We start from the raw sequence: 13,522 nt of genomic DNA on the forward strand, positions 1-13,522 counted from the left end.
TTATTGTTCCCTACCTACCTGTCAGCACATGTGTGCTGAGTATATCATTGCTGCAATTCAACACACAGCCAGCACTGGTACAACAGAGCTGGCGTGCAGTGCAGAACAATTGCAAATCAAGTCTGAGACGTTTTACCAGATTAAGTCCCTGCTCAGTGACATTCAGCTGGAGTTTTGCAAGAGGCCAGGAGCTCACCAGCAGGATCCACAGGGCAGAACATTGTGAGATAGCACTCTTGGCAGTCAAGTACTTTGCTTTCAGACTCAACACGATGCAGTTTCCCTGTTCTGTCCTTTTAAATGGGTTCTACCTCATTCGTTGTTCATTGCTGCTTTCGTACTGTCACCCAGGCAGCAGTGTGGCTGTATGTGGCATAAGATGGAAATTAATTTAAATAGAAACCTACAGAAATGAGAAATGGAAATGAGAAATGTTGCGCTACTGTTTTTAATTTGGGTTGGGTTTTTTTGTTTGCTGTGTTAGGGTTTTTTTGTTGTTTTGTTGTTGTTTGGTTTTGTTTGTTTGTTTGTTTTTCAGGGGTTTTCCTTTGTTTGTTTTGTTGGTTTTGGTGTTGCTTTTTTTTTTTAATTTAATCAAAAATAGCGCAGATAGTATAGAGGAGACACCTAATTCGGACATCTGAATCTAGAGGCTGAATCATTCAGCCACTTTTAAAAATTCATAATTATGATTGTTGCCTGGAGGAATTTTTGTATTTTTAGAACGCGCTGTGAATCGTGTCAGTGCGAACAGGTAATACCCACTGGGAATATTTTACGAAAGGACTTGGACTTCCCTCGTGGCGTCCCGGCGCCGCCATTCCCTCCCGGCCGCGTCCGCCAGGGGGAGCTGTGTCCGTGCCTGCTCCTCCCCGGGATGGCGGCGCTGCTGAGCCGCCCCTGCCCTCACGGGCCCTTCCAGCCCTGCCCCGACACCTCCCCGGGATGGCGGCGCTGCTGGGCCGCCCCTGCCCTCACGGGCCCTTCCAGCCCTGCCCCGACACCTCCCCGGGATGGCGGCGCTGCTGGGCCGCCCCTGCCCTCACGGGCCCTTCCAGCCCTGCCCGCACGCCCCGCCCGCAGCGGGGACGGGACACGGCCCGCGGGGAGCTCCTGCTCCGAGCTGTGCCCTGGGACCAACAACCTGGGCGGCTACAGGAAAGAAGTGCTTATTTCTCGCTGACCCGGGTCAATTTCCGAGAGGCTGAAGGCAAGGATAGCTGTTTTTCTAGTCTTCTATTTCCCCTATAGCAAAATGTGCACTCAGTTTTGAGTAACGCTATAAAGTAAAAAAAATAATAACTGGGAGGCAGTGGGTCGGCAGAGTAACAAAGCCCAGTGCTTTCATGTGGGCCCTGCAGACAGACCTGTGCCCCGTCTGCCCCCGTTCCACTTGAAAGAGAAGGAATCTGTGTGAATTGGAAGGATTTCGTGTGTCTTTCAGCCCCTCGTTTAAAACCGAGCGTGTGACCCCTGCACGGCAAACCTGAGCCCAGCTCCGCTGACCCGCGGCTGAACCCTTGCTGCTCCAGCCCCCGGGAATGCAGGCGCTGGCTGTGTCCAGCCTGAGTTGCCTTAAACCTTAGAGCCCCTGAAGGCTTTTCCGCTTTTTGTTTTCAGGGTTTGTCTGCGGGCCAGATGACGGCTTAACTCGGCTGACCTTCCTCCCCCAGCGAGGCTGACACCGGTGCACGATATCGATCCCACTGCGGTACGGGAGGTGCAGGCAGAGCACCGAGAGGCGCTCACCTCCTACCGTGTACCACTGTGAACTCTCAGAAAGTAAAATTGCTTGCTCAGGAGGCTGATAGAGTAAATCATCAAAAATACCCGCTGTCCATTGTGCCTCTTGACATTCATTATGCTGCAGTGTTACTTGTTTTATTGACTCATTACAAGGATATAATGCATTGGGAAGTTAGAAACTTGCCAAGGGAAGTGTCTGCTGTCCCATAAATTGTCCGTCTGATTTTGTAGCACGTTACATTTAAAGGCAGGTCATAATGTTCCCAATCAGTTACCAAAAGGTAAGCCTTTAACTAAAAGTGACATGAGTGAGGAGCTGAGGAACTTGCTTCAAATTGGAGCACTGAAAATCAGGCCAGTTTGAATTAACTGCTGGTGGAGCCTAGCTCTGAAAACACTGGCTGCTATCGTCAAGTTCAAAGCTTGCCTTTTGAAACAGATCCAGGGAATGAGCAAGCATTAAAATATTCCAGACAACTCCAGGCTGCTAATTCAGTGGTGCTGACCCTGCCTGCTCCACTAAGGGGCCTGACACAGCACACGTGCTATCACCACTGGATATGCATCTGCTTGACTGCAGACAGGTTCTTCAGCTGGAACCAAATCCACACACTGCGTGTTGTACAAGAGGGAAATTTGGGATTGGGATAAGCAAGGGTCAGGTTTTTTTCCCCTCCAAGTATTCTTGCATTGACTGAGTAGGTAACTGTACAAGTAAGATGGATTGTAACAGGAGCTGCTTTGATTTTTGAACAACTGATTGACCTTTTTCTCCCATTTATGAATCTGATACATATTAATTTGATAATTTCTTTCAGCAAATTTTTGAGCTGCAGCATAGAGAGCTGCAGCAAACATTTGTTTTCTTTATTGCTTATTTATCAAATGTCATCATGCACCAGAGGTCTGCAGGAGCTTATCACTTCCCAGGGACAAGATGACTGCAAGAACTTTCTGATGGGGAACAGTCCGTGCAGTCTTCTGCCTACAATAAACTTTTTTTTTCCCTGTATGTGGGCAAAAAGACAGAATATCACAGACATTAAAAAACACATTGAAGCTCTCATTGTGTTTAAGCTGCAGTATATATTAGGATATGGCATTTGTCTAATGATGAGTCTTATGGCTGAGGTGTTAAAAAAGAATTAGTCTAGGCAATTTAGCCACCAAGCAGCTGCTGATATTACCAGAAGCAAGCTGATTGACTTGTAAGTCTCCAATTATAATCCATGCTATAATTATGATTATACTTCTCCATAGAGCACTACTGAGCCTCCACCTTTGACTCATACCAGATTCCCACTGAAGTCAGCAGGAGCTGTGCTTGAGATGGGGTTTTCACAGGCAGCACTGTTTGTCCTAAAGTAAACAAGCTGTTCCTGTAAATTGCTTCCCCAAAATTGACTGTTTTCTCCTATATATGGTCATAGATCTAATCAGGCACAGAGCTTTACTTTGTTCTGACACAGGAGCAAAGTCAGGTTTAAGGCACTGGTACTCTGGTGCGTCTTCAGACTTGTCCTGCTCTATAAAAGTCTTAACTTTCACAAGTCTTAACTTAGAGGTTAGCCCAAGTCTCCATCCAGACTAATGAATTAATTTTTATTAACTCAGGCTAATAATTCAGTATCAAGAATGCCCTGGTTGCCTGTAAATCTTATTCTCATTAGTTTTTGTGCAGACAAGTAAAATGTATTTAATTGATTTAATCATCATGATTAAAAGGAGGTAAGTAGATTTATGCAAGAGGAGTAAATACTCAGGTTTGCTGTGGAAAGCTTACACAGGAAAAATCTATCTTCATCTCCTACCTTATTACACACTCAGGAAAACTATGTATTGATCGTGGGTGAAGTTGTGAGTTGTCTGGCCAGCACTACAAGTGAGGAAAGGTACTTTGGAAGCAGATTTCCATTTTTGTAGAAAAAGAGGAAACAAAGACCATAAACCAGGGACAACACGAAACAGCAAAATTCATAAGACTATAATTATTCATGTTAAGATGCGCAATGTGAGAAGAGGATCTTCATATTAGGAAGTTTCTGTAAAGGCTAGTCAGACAAATTGCCCCCATTATCTTGATAATCACTTTTTTAAGCCATGAAAAACATAAATCTCCCATCTTGCAGCAGATCTGTGGAGGTACAATCCCATGGGATTCTGCATGGCACTACCGGCCTGTTAAAGTCGGTCAGAGGGGGGTGTAGGACTGCCATCTCTGATTGTGTTTAAATGGTCTTCTGTTCTCTTATTTCTGGGAGGAATAGGAACTTCACCCTTTTGGTATTTGTCTGGGACTCAAAGAGCATGTGGCAGAAGTACATGGACATTTCTTTATTGAGAGTTTTCAGAAATATTATTACAGCTGTCCTTAAACACTATGTTCTACACTTCCCTGTGTCCTGTATAGTGCTCTGCTACATGATAGCTGTGTAACCTAAAGCCATACTAGCATCTTAAGTTTCGACTTTTTATTACTGGCTCTTTTAATCTCAGGCTTTTGTTTGTTGTTTGTTTTTACCGCCTCACCTTTCCAAAATTTGCATTATTAAATACTTATAATCAATTGCTGAAGCAGAATGAAGACATCACTCAGAATGTTCTCCATTGTAGTGGTGGCTACAGTGTGTTGTTACCCTGTGGTATTTGAGCTTGTATACAGGAATGATTGCTGTCTCCTCAGAGGGCTGGGGCACAAGGAGCTGTCCTGGTTTTGCAGAGAGTACAATTTGGCTATTGGCCATAACACCACATAAACCCTGTGGCTTAAGTGGTGTTAGGAGAAAGGCACAGCCTGCCCATGGTTTCATAGCAAGTTTGGGGTCTTGCAGTACCAAGGCCCTGAGCCCACACTTTTCACAACGAGCTCAATGCCTTCACTTGCTAATCTACAGCCATGCTCTGCAAGACAGTAGGAGAAGCTCTCTCACTGAGCACTTGTTGGCTTGTTTCTGTTGGGAGGGATCCTGAAATTTCAAAAGTCGAGTCATCATTTTTTTCTCTGCCTTACTTTCGCAAAATTATAAGGCGAGGCTTCCTAATGTGCAACCACTTGCAATTGATCAGGCAGTGACTGTCTGAGAGGATCTCAGGGAGCTCCTACCTGGAGCCAGGTTAATCTGCTTTCAAAATTTCTGTGACCTGCAGCCACGGTGGGGGTGGCAGGAGCCTTTTCAAGAGAAACGAGTGTCATCTAGTGGTGAAACAAACCCACCCAATCACACCCCAAGGGCCACCACCTGCCCACCCACTGGTGACAGATCACTGGGCAACACATTTTGTTTCTTCCACACTTTAACAGCCTAATGCAGAATGTATGGAGTAATGCTTCTTTTAGCTTTCATCCTTGTGGGATTTCTTTTATGCAAGCTAATGGGAAATAATATGAGCCCATAGCTAAGCAGGCAGCAGACGCTAATGGCTCTCCTGCTGAGGTTTTTCTGTCCTTGTGATGAGATACAGGAAGGGTCTGTCTCCTTGGGAACAGTGACCACCAGCTCCCTACGAATTAAGTAAGAATATTACAGGACAAAGGACTGTTTAAAGCTCTATTTACTTATATTGTATGTGTCCACTGGACATCTGCATTTCATAGCAAATTTTTTCCCAAACTCCTTTGCCTTCTTTCACACATAAATCCAGATTTATTAGCGAAGCAGAGCATGAACATAGTAATTTTCCTGTAGTTGGTCAAATAAGAAAGGAGAAACATCTTCTCACCATGAGCATCACTAGCAGAGGAGCATGCAGGGACAGGTGGCTGAGCTGGTAACAAAGTGGAATGGAGAAATACTGTCTGGTTATGTAACATTTTCCCGTTGTGACTTCCTGGCAGATCATGACAGTAACTGTAAAGGAAGAAATCCAGCTCAAGGTGTTGTGCAGGTCTTCTGAGGGAAAACTGACTCAATCTAGTCAGCTAGAACTTATCATGTAAAATTACTGCCAGTCATTGCTCAGTACACATTTTCAAGTGCAGAAACCTACCTTTCTTTGGAACAAAGGGGAACTAGCATATTTGCAGCTGATGCCAAGGACTTAGACTTAAAAAAAAATCCCAAGTGCTTCCCAGTTGAGCTGGTGAATGAAGGATGTGGCACAACCCAGCCTTAGAGCAGTGGGCAGTGAAAATCTCAGGATTTAGTCCCCCTTCTAGGAAGGCTAAATAAAGGCATGCCTTGTTTTCCAAATGGTGCTTTATCTTCCACCATTTCCTGCTAGAGTAGGCCTTGGGGAGCCACACCAGGCACGTTTCATGATCCTAAGGGTGAATGCGTGGGGGGAAAGCCTAATAAAAAGCACCGAATCCCTTTTGCGAAGCTGCCTGTGTGACACGGCACTGGGCAGGGCGCGGATCAGCCAGGTAGTCAGGAGCCCTTGGCAAGCCGAGGGCAGCGAAGCATATGGGGCTTTCTTTCCCCTGTGTCGCTCTGCGCCCGGAGCCACCGGGGAAAGAGGCTGGGGAGCCTCCGGCTCTCGCTCTGTGCCAGCCCATCAGCTTCCACCTCCCGCTTCCCGGGAAAGCGCTCCCGGCGGCGCTCACGCTCCGCACTCCCATTTGCCAGCCCGCCTGCGTCAGCGCTAATACCGAGCTCAGCTGCTCATCATCCCAGCTGATAATGTCGCGGGAGGAATTAGGCAAGGCATGCTGGTAGGAGGGAGAGAGAGGACTTGAGGGAGAGTAATCACAGGCACAGTGATGGGAAATAAATGAGATCAGAAAAACAACCCTCAAACAGGCTATTCTCAGGCTAGAAGGGAGTGTATTTTTAGGACATGGGGCTATTTCAGTCTCAGCTGTGGGGAGCCACGGGAGACCAGCAGGTCTCCCTAGTATTTCAGCGGGGTTTGCTTCAAGGCTGAAATGAGGGAGTTGCCACAGGGCACTTGGCATTCAGCTGAGTTGCAGAAAAGCTAAATGGGTGAGCTGATAGGCTGGATTGTCCCCTTGCCAACAGATGAGATGTGGCAAGAGGCAGGGGAGGGCTCACAGATGCTACTGCTTCTGCATGGGCACTGTGCAGTATTTCCCTCTTCAGAAAAAAGTGGTAAGGTTTTTGCTCACACGGCTTCTGCCTGAGATTTGGAGCAGACCCCCCATGGAAATAGTATTAATGAGAAGAGGTCATACCATAGTCTGATAAAACCATGGGAGGTCCTGGCCATGCAAGCAGCACTGTTCACTGCATAGCAGCCAGCTGGAGTCCAGTTCCCAGTATCTCCCTCGACAGCAGGCAGAGCAGAGTGCTCTGTCAAAAGAAGGCATACGTTTAATCAGTTCCTGTGGTGCTGTAAAACTCAAATTTAATTTGAATTCTTTAAATACACCTTGGCATTTTAACCACTGCTAGCAGTAGAGTAGTGTTACACTCCTAGTTATTTCCCTACAGAATGTCTCTCTTCCCACTGAAAGTCACTAAACATTTTGAAAACACTGTGGCAAGGTCAAGGATGTTTTGCAAAATCTTTATCTGTGTAACCTAAATGGACCTGGCAACAGAACAGATTGTGCTCTGAACTTGGGGGAAAAAGGTGAAATATCTCATCCCCATTAGTTCTGCTCTGTGTATGTGGCAGTAAATTCAGGGTGACTTCCATCTCCAAATGGTGCCTGACATCTGGAGTTTCAGTCCCTGGATTGTCTGGTTTTGTGTATCATGTAGCTGGTTCTCCCAAAAGCCACGAAGTGACCATTGAAGGAAAGTTTTGTATCCAGAGCACCAGTCTGGGCCATCCACAGAGCCACAGACCAGAATTCTCAGCTTAGAAAACTGCCTTTCATGGCCACCAGAGAAGAAACAAGTATGACAGTGCAGAATGAGTTTTTTTATAAATGAGTGTTGTGTCATGACTAGCACATCTGGAACCAAATACTGTAATCATTTGTGCCCGTGTTTTGCTCATTTTTTCTGTGCATGTGATTAATTTTGGACATATATTTTCCACATCTCCAAATGTTCAGCAAAGTTCAACACTAAATTATTGTTTAACAATCAAAAAATTGCTTTCTCACACCTTTTATTTTCCTTTTTCTTCTTGCTAACTGGCCTCCCGGAGAAACACCATTAGTGTGATGCTGGAATCAAAAGCTTTAGCAAAGATTTTCAGAGTGACTGAGGGAGAATTGTCAAGGGAAGAGTGTCTGCATATTTGGCCTCAGAAGATAAGCCCAAAAAGGAGACACCTTGGTGACTGAATTCTTGGTGAGTTGTTACATTTGAACATTCGATTGCTTTGTGCAGCAAAGCCTCCCTCAAAATAATTTTTTTTTATGCTTGACACCCAAGTTAAATTGCATTTAATTTCCTATTCTTCCACAAAAGCTATTCCATATTGTATCTTCCTTTTGAAACATGCCTAGGTGAGGCAGACATTCATTGCTAACAAGCCCCAGAGGAAAAACCTAGGTGACCCAAGTTAAAAAAATATATGAAGGGCTGAGAGTTTTGGCAGAAAGAACTTCATGGCCCCTGAGTGAGGATCAAAAGCTATCACCTGTCAGCGAGCTAAAATCACTAGATCAGAGCAAGTCTGGTTATTCCACTTGTAAAAATATTAAAAATAAAATTAATCACGGTGATTTTCACATTGTTTGTTAGTCCTCTGTAACTGATTATGCACTGCAAAACTTTTCATCAAGCAGTGTTGCTCTTGAGTTGTCAGGTAGGGTTTAGGGAACAAAAACATTGGTGACAAAAATTGAAAGAAAACTATGTTCACCAGAAACACCCTTTGCACTAGTTCCAGCCTCAGCTCCTGCTTTTGGACTCCAGCTGTCCAGTGTTTCTGCTGCCCCTGGGATCTGGAAGCAGGAGACTGTCACTAGGATAATATCCTCCTTGAACAGCAAAACTCTCTCAAATTATACAATGAAGTAAAGAAATAATAACATCACCTTAGCACTAGCATGCTTAACACTTAAACTCTGGGTTGCTTGTGCTTATTTCACTTCAATTTTTGTTTGGGAAATCAAAAGCCAGCACCAGTATAATCTTTCAGCTGAGCTTAACTTTATTGTTGCATTGTGGGGAGTCTTCTGAAATGCATCTTAATTTCATCCCCACCTTGTTTATCCATTATGCCCAAAGGAAGAGCTTTTTGCTGCACAGTGCATACGTGTGCAGCACAGCTTTTGATGCAACTGGAGAGCATCTTCCCTCTCTGCAGGTATTCCCTGCAAGAATTACCAATACTTTTCTTCTTTCATTGAAGCTGACTTTTCCCCCAATGGCTTTGCTCACTGCAGTTGCTGGGTGCAAATGCAGGACCAGGGAGTAAGGCTCTTTGTTTTCAGTCTGACCCCACAGGGTTATCCAGAGTCTTAATTCATCATATAACAATCTAATTCCCTTCCATTAATTCAGCACATGCAGGTACTTCTAGAGAAGCTGTAACCAGCACCTCACAGATGGAGTAGGCTCTGGTACTGCAGGGGAGGATTTCATGGCAGGCTGGTCCAAATACCAAAAGTCAGTTGAAGCTTAATGGTGACCTTACCTGTCCTCAATACAAAGCTGGGGTCCATTTGGCTCAGAAAGGACTCTTGTCTAAGTACTTCCTTAATTCCCTGTTCTGCCCCTGCTCAGCTTCTCATGTGCTGCATCCCTGCTCTGTCCCATGCAGAGATGTGACAGCCAGGAGGGAGAACCCCTCTAGGACCTCACCTTACCTCAGAAAAGCTTAGTCTTTGGACAAGCTAGGGCATTCCATGGAACCTGGGCCTTAGCAGGAGAAAGCAGAATGGAGAAAGTAAGTGAGGTGAAGGGAACACATGAGAATAAGACTTGCCTCAGGCCAGCAGGAAATACAATGTGGACCTCAGAGGTTTCTGCCTTGACATCAGGGTATATTTTGAGCTGAATAAAAAATAGCTCTAGGTTAGCTTCTGTGAATAAAGGGATTGAGACTAGAGTTGAGTGATGAGAGACTATTGACAAAGGAAGAAAATGACTGGCTACAGGCTGAAAGTCTGAAAAAAAAAACCCTGTTTTTTCAGGATGGATGTGAGATGAGACAAGAAACAGCTGCTATTGCATCCACAAGGACTGAAGCAAAGCCTACCAAGAGGAATGCAGTGATGATGGGACCATTCTCCCATTCTCCATTTTGCAGAATGAAGATGTCCAACAGTAACCAGCACAGGGACTTCTGCACAAAGGGACCAGGTTAGGGAGGGTTGTACTTGAGCTTTCTGTCCCAGTGGCTAATAGTCTTGTCCCTCTCTAAGAAAACTTCAAATGCCTAAATATCCCAAGGTGCAAAATTTGTTGAAACCTGTGCATCATGTCTCTGCCGTGGCACATCATGAGAATCAGTGCTTACAGGTCTAACTGGTGTCCATTTTTAGACCAGAGGGTAAGTTAATGAATTGTCCACCATATTTGCTGCTTACTGAAAGCTATTTATTCTCATTTTATAATGCCAGCTAGAGGCCAGGAGAATCACAGTCTCTATATTTCTCCATATATATCTACATACACACATAGAATAAACTGTATTGAAAATATACAAGGTTGAAGACTAAGGGAGAAGTTATAGTAGGACCCACAGCTGGTCTGTGGGTTAAAGAGGGTTAATGAATGAGGTTTGTTTTGAGAAGTATTCTCTGACCAAGACTGTTAACATAAAAACCAAAAAGAGAACAAGGAAAAAAGAAGATAAATAGAAGAGGAAAGCCCTGCAACTGTGAAAAGTATTTTTAGAAAGGCCCCGGAAAGAATAGAGGTGGAGAATTTCCCTCCAGTGATTATTATGTTAACTAATTGTAACCAGTGAAGAAAGTGTAAACTGTGTAAAAAGTATAAAAAACAGTGTGCTGTTGTGATAAGCAGGTATCAACCTTCTAAAATGTTATGTGCCCTTTTGTATGTCACATTTGCCCTTAAAGCAACAAGAAGTGTTATCCACATTTTATAGATGGGGTGCTGAAGGAAGAGGAGGTGATATGAGTTTCAGATGCTACTAAATGTTTGTGATAGATCAGGAGACTCAGGTTTAAGGAGAAGACTATCCTTCTTCCGTGGAATGAAATGAAATTAAATGAAATTAAATTAAATTAAATGGAGGGAGCTAATACACACAGGAAAGATGGGATTGTACCTTCTGTAGAGTACTTGTAGTGTTAAAATAACCTTAATCCTCTGCATGAGACAGTCTCCCTGGTTTTTCTTCATTTTGCATTCAGTAGTCTAAAGCAGGAACTGTGACACTTATTTATGTTTTTAAATTTCTTCATTATTGCAGAAAAATCTTCAATCTTGGAAGCACTGGGAAGTTTGCAAAACCAAGCCCTACTCAGCTCCAGGCATTCATACACTCATCAGTGCTCACTGCTGTTGTTTCTCTGCCAATCACCTTACCCAATGTGAAGATGTGTCACAACACTGAGCAAACATGGAAACAGCCACTTTAATCAAGCATATTTTCCCCATATGGTAACTTTCCTTTACCATGGTAGTCCAGCTTTAACACAGATTTTATAGAGAGAAAATTTACAAGCAATAAAAATTAACAGCCAGTATATATGCAACAAACAAATCAACATCCCCCCCCCCCCCCCCTCCATAGTGTGTGCCTGAGTGGATCTAATTCAAGCTGTGACTAAATTGTGGTTGCATTTCCATGAGATATTTTGCCTAAGGATGTGCAGTGTATGCAGTGGATGATTCACTTCAGTGAGAACCAGACCAGGGCTGACAAGGAAGGAGTTCTGAGGACAAGCACAGAGAAAGAGCCATAACAGGACAGGAAAGCCACACAATGATTGTGTTGCCATGCCCTTAGAGCAGTAACAGGGCAGGGAAGTGACAGCCTTCATTCCCATGTGCCTGTGAAGAACTTCACTGACTCTCTTCATCTTCACCAATTCCTCCCCATAAAGAAAAGAAAGCCCAGAGTAATGTGGTTGGATACTGGGATAGTTCATGTTTCTAAGCACTCTCTCTGCCTCAGATTGCCTTACAGTTAGAGCTCCTTCTTCTCCACACACACCTGAAGGACAGTTCTGGGAGCACATCTTTCCCAGAAGTCTCACGAGGACTGGGGAGCAGGTGCTTGGCTAGAAGTAATCCTCACAGCTGTCTGGTTCATGTTTTGTTAATACAAGCACATAATTTCCACTGGGTAGATTAGAGTATTAATGGCAACAGAACAATAAATGTCTGTGCAATCAGCAATTGACGTCTTGTATTTGTCATGCCACCAAATATCTTGTTTCCAAATTATAGAACAGTTAGTTGTCTGGTGAATGGAATTGGGCTGTGATAATTTATATGTATGAATGATATTTTAAGACCCACTTGTTTTTGCATCTTGTTCAAACATTGCCAGGATGGATGTGGGGTAGATGGAGAAGCATACATACATTCTGTTTTCAGAGAGGCTTCTGTTCTAATCTTGCAGTGTGACTGAGGGATCTGTCTCTCCGGGTATTCATTTTCAGTAAGACTTGGAAAGGAGAAGACAAACCAAACACAGCACAGCATCTGAGGACATAATGTTTTCAGAGTTGGCTGGCAGTGGTAGTCTGTTGTTCTATCAAAACAAAGATGATGTGACAGCTCTGCCTGTCAGTCTTTGCCCAAATTTCTCATTCCTTCCATTTCTCCTTTTCCATCAGCAGCATCACCTCAGTCAAATTTGGCAAAGGAAGTGAGGGATAGTATCTCAGAGATACTAAGTTCCTGCAGTTTTTGCCAAAGCCAGAAAGAGACCCTGCTGGAGCCCACACTGGGGGAGCGGCCAGTCATTACATACACAGCTCCAGGTGCTTCAGTCATTTGCTGCTTTTTGTCCAATGATTTTCTGCTCTTTGCACAATTGAGAGGCCAAACACCAGTGGGTGGAGTGGGACAAAGGAAGAGCATGGAGGGATTATGGGGGTGCTGGATGCAGGAGGTAGAGCTCAAATAAACAGTTGTTTCTAGTGAATGCAATGGAAATACATTTTAAGAGAAATGAGGGAGAAGAGGGAGAAATAGTTAAGGCTCAAACCCAAGGAAAGATAAGTATCTACATTTAAAATGTTCTCAATTTTCAATTCTTTATTCAACCACGTAATTATTTGCTTTGATAGCATGCATTTGACTAATTTGCATAATTTTCTTTATTAGTAACAGTGAAAGGTGATCTCAGACTCAGGAGATGCTTTGCAGCCTGTGGTGATTCCATGATAAGGTGAACTTGCAGTAGCTACTTTACAATTTGTATTTTTGTTTTAGTGGGGATGGGAGAGTACTGTCTCCTCTTAGGGACTTGGGCAGTTTTGAGAGCTAGTGATATCTAATGCCAAGTCAGCAGAGAGGAATGTTTTATGGGCAAATTCAAACAATTATCTCCAAGCATGACAGCAATGGGAAAATATGTATGACCATAGGAAATATTTATGGTCCACGATCAGAAGAATGTAAAGATAGAGAAAGCAAGAATTATTATGGCCAGAGCAGTCAGGGGTTACCTGACACTAGTCTGTGGCAACCTAAATTTTCCTACTTCCATACTGGTGGGGTTCCTCATTCTAGCTAAGTTTGCTGGCATGTTGACTGCTCTGTTCCATTGTATAGTGACCAGAGGGCATGAAGACAGTAAAAAGTAACTAAAATAAATTCTCAATTGAAGAGTTTTTCTAGTATGCATTTATATTTTTGTTCAATGTACTAAAGTGTTGTTAAATTCAGAAATAAAATAAATTGATGAATTTGACTTAAATAATTTTATCTCTGTTCTTCTCTGAAGACCAGTATGCAGTATATATGTGATCCAGTATGAACTTCATCAA

General features: G+C 43.7%; 1 long non-coding RNA gene across 1 annotated transcript; it reads left to right on the top strand.

Moving 5' to 3' along the window:
• The first annotated feature begins 1,296 nt into the window (after window positions 1-1,296).
• On the top strand, window positions 1,297-13,312 carry LOC134042567 (uncharacterized). The gene is made up of 3 exons (XR_009933062.1): window positions 1,297-7,949; window positions 9,743-10,101; window positions 10,990-13,312. It is a non-coding gene; the product is annotated as an uncharacterized LOC134042567 (long non-coding RNA).
• Window positions 13,313-13,522: the final 210 nt, after the last annotated feature.

This window comes from Cinclus cinclus, chromosome 3, assembly GCF_963662255.1.
Source record: "Cinclus cinclus chromosome 3, bCinCin1.1, whole genome shotgun sequence".
NCBI lineage: Eukaryota > Metazoa > Chordata > Aves > Passeriformes > Cinclidae > Cinclus > Cinclus cinclus.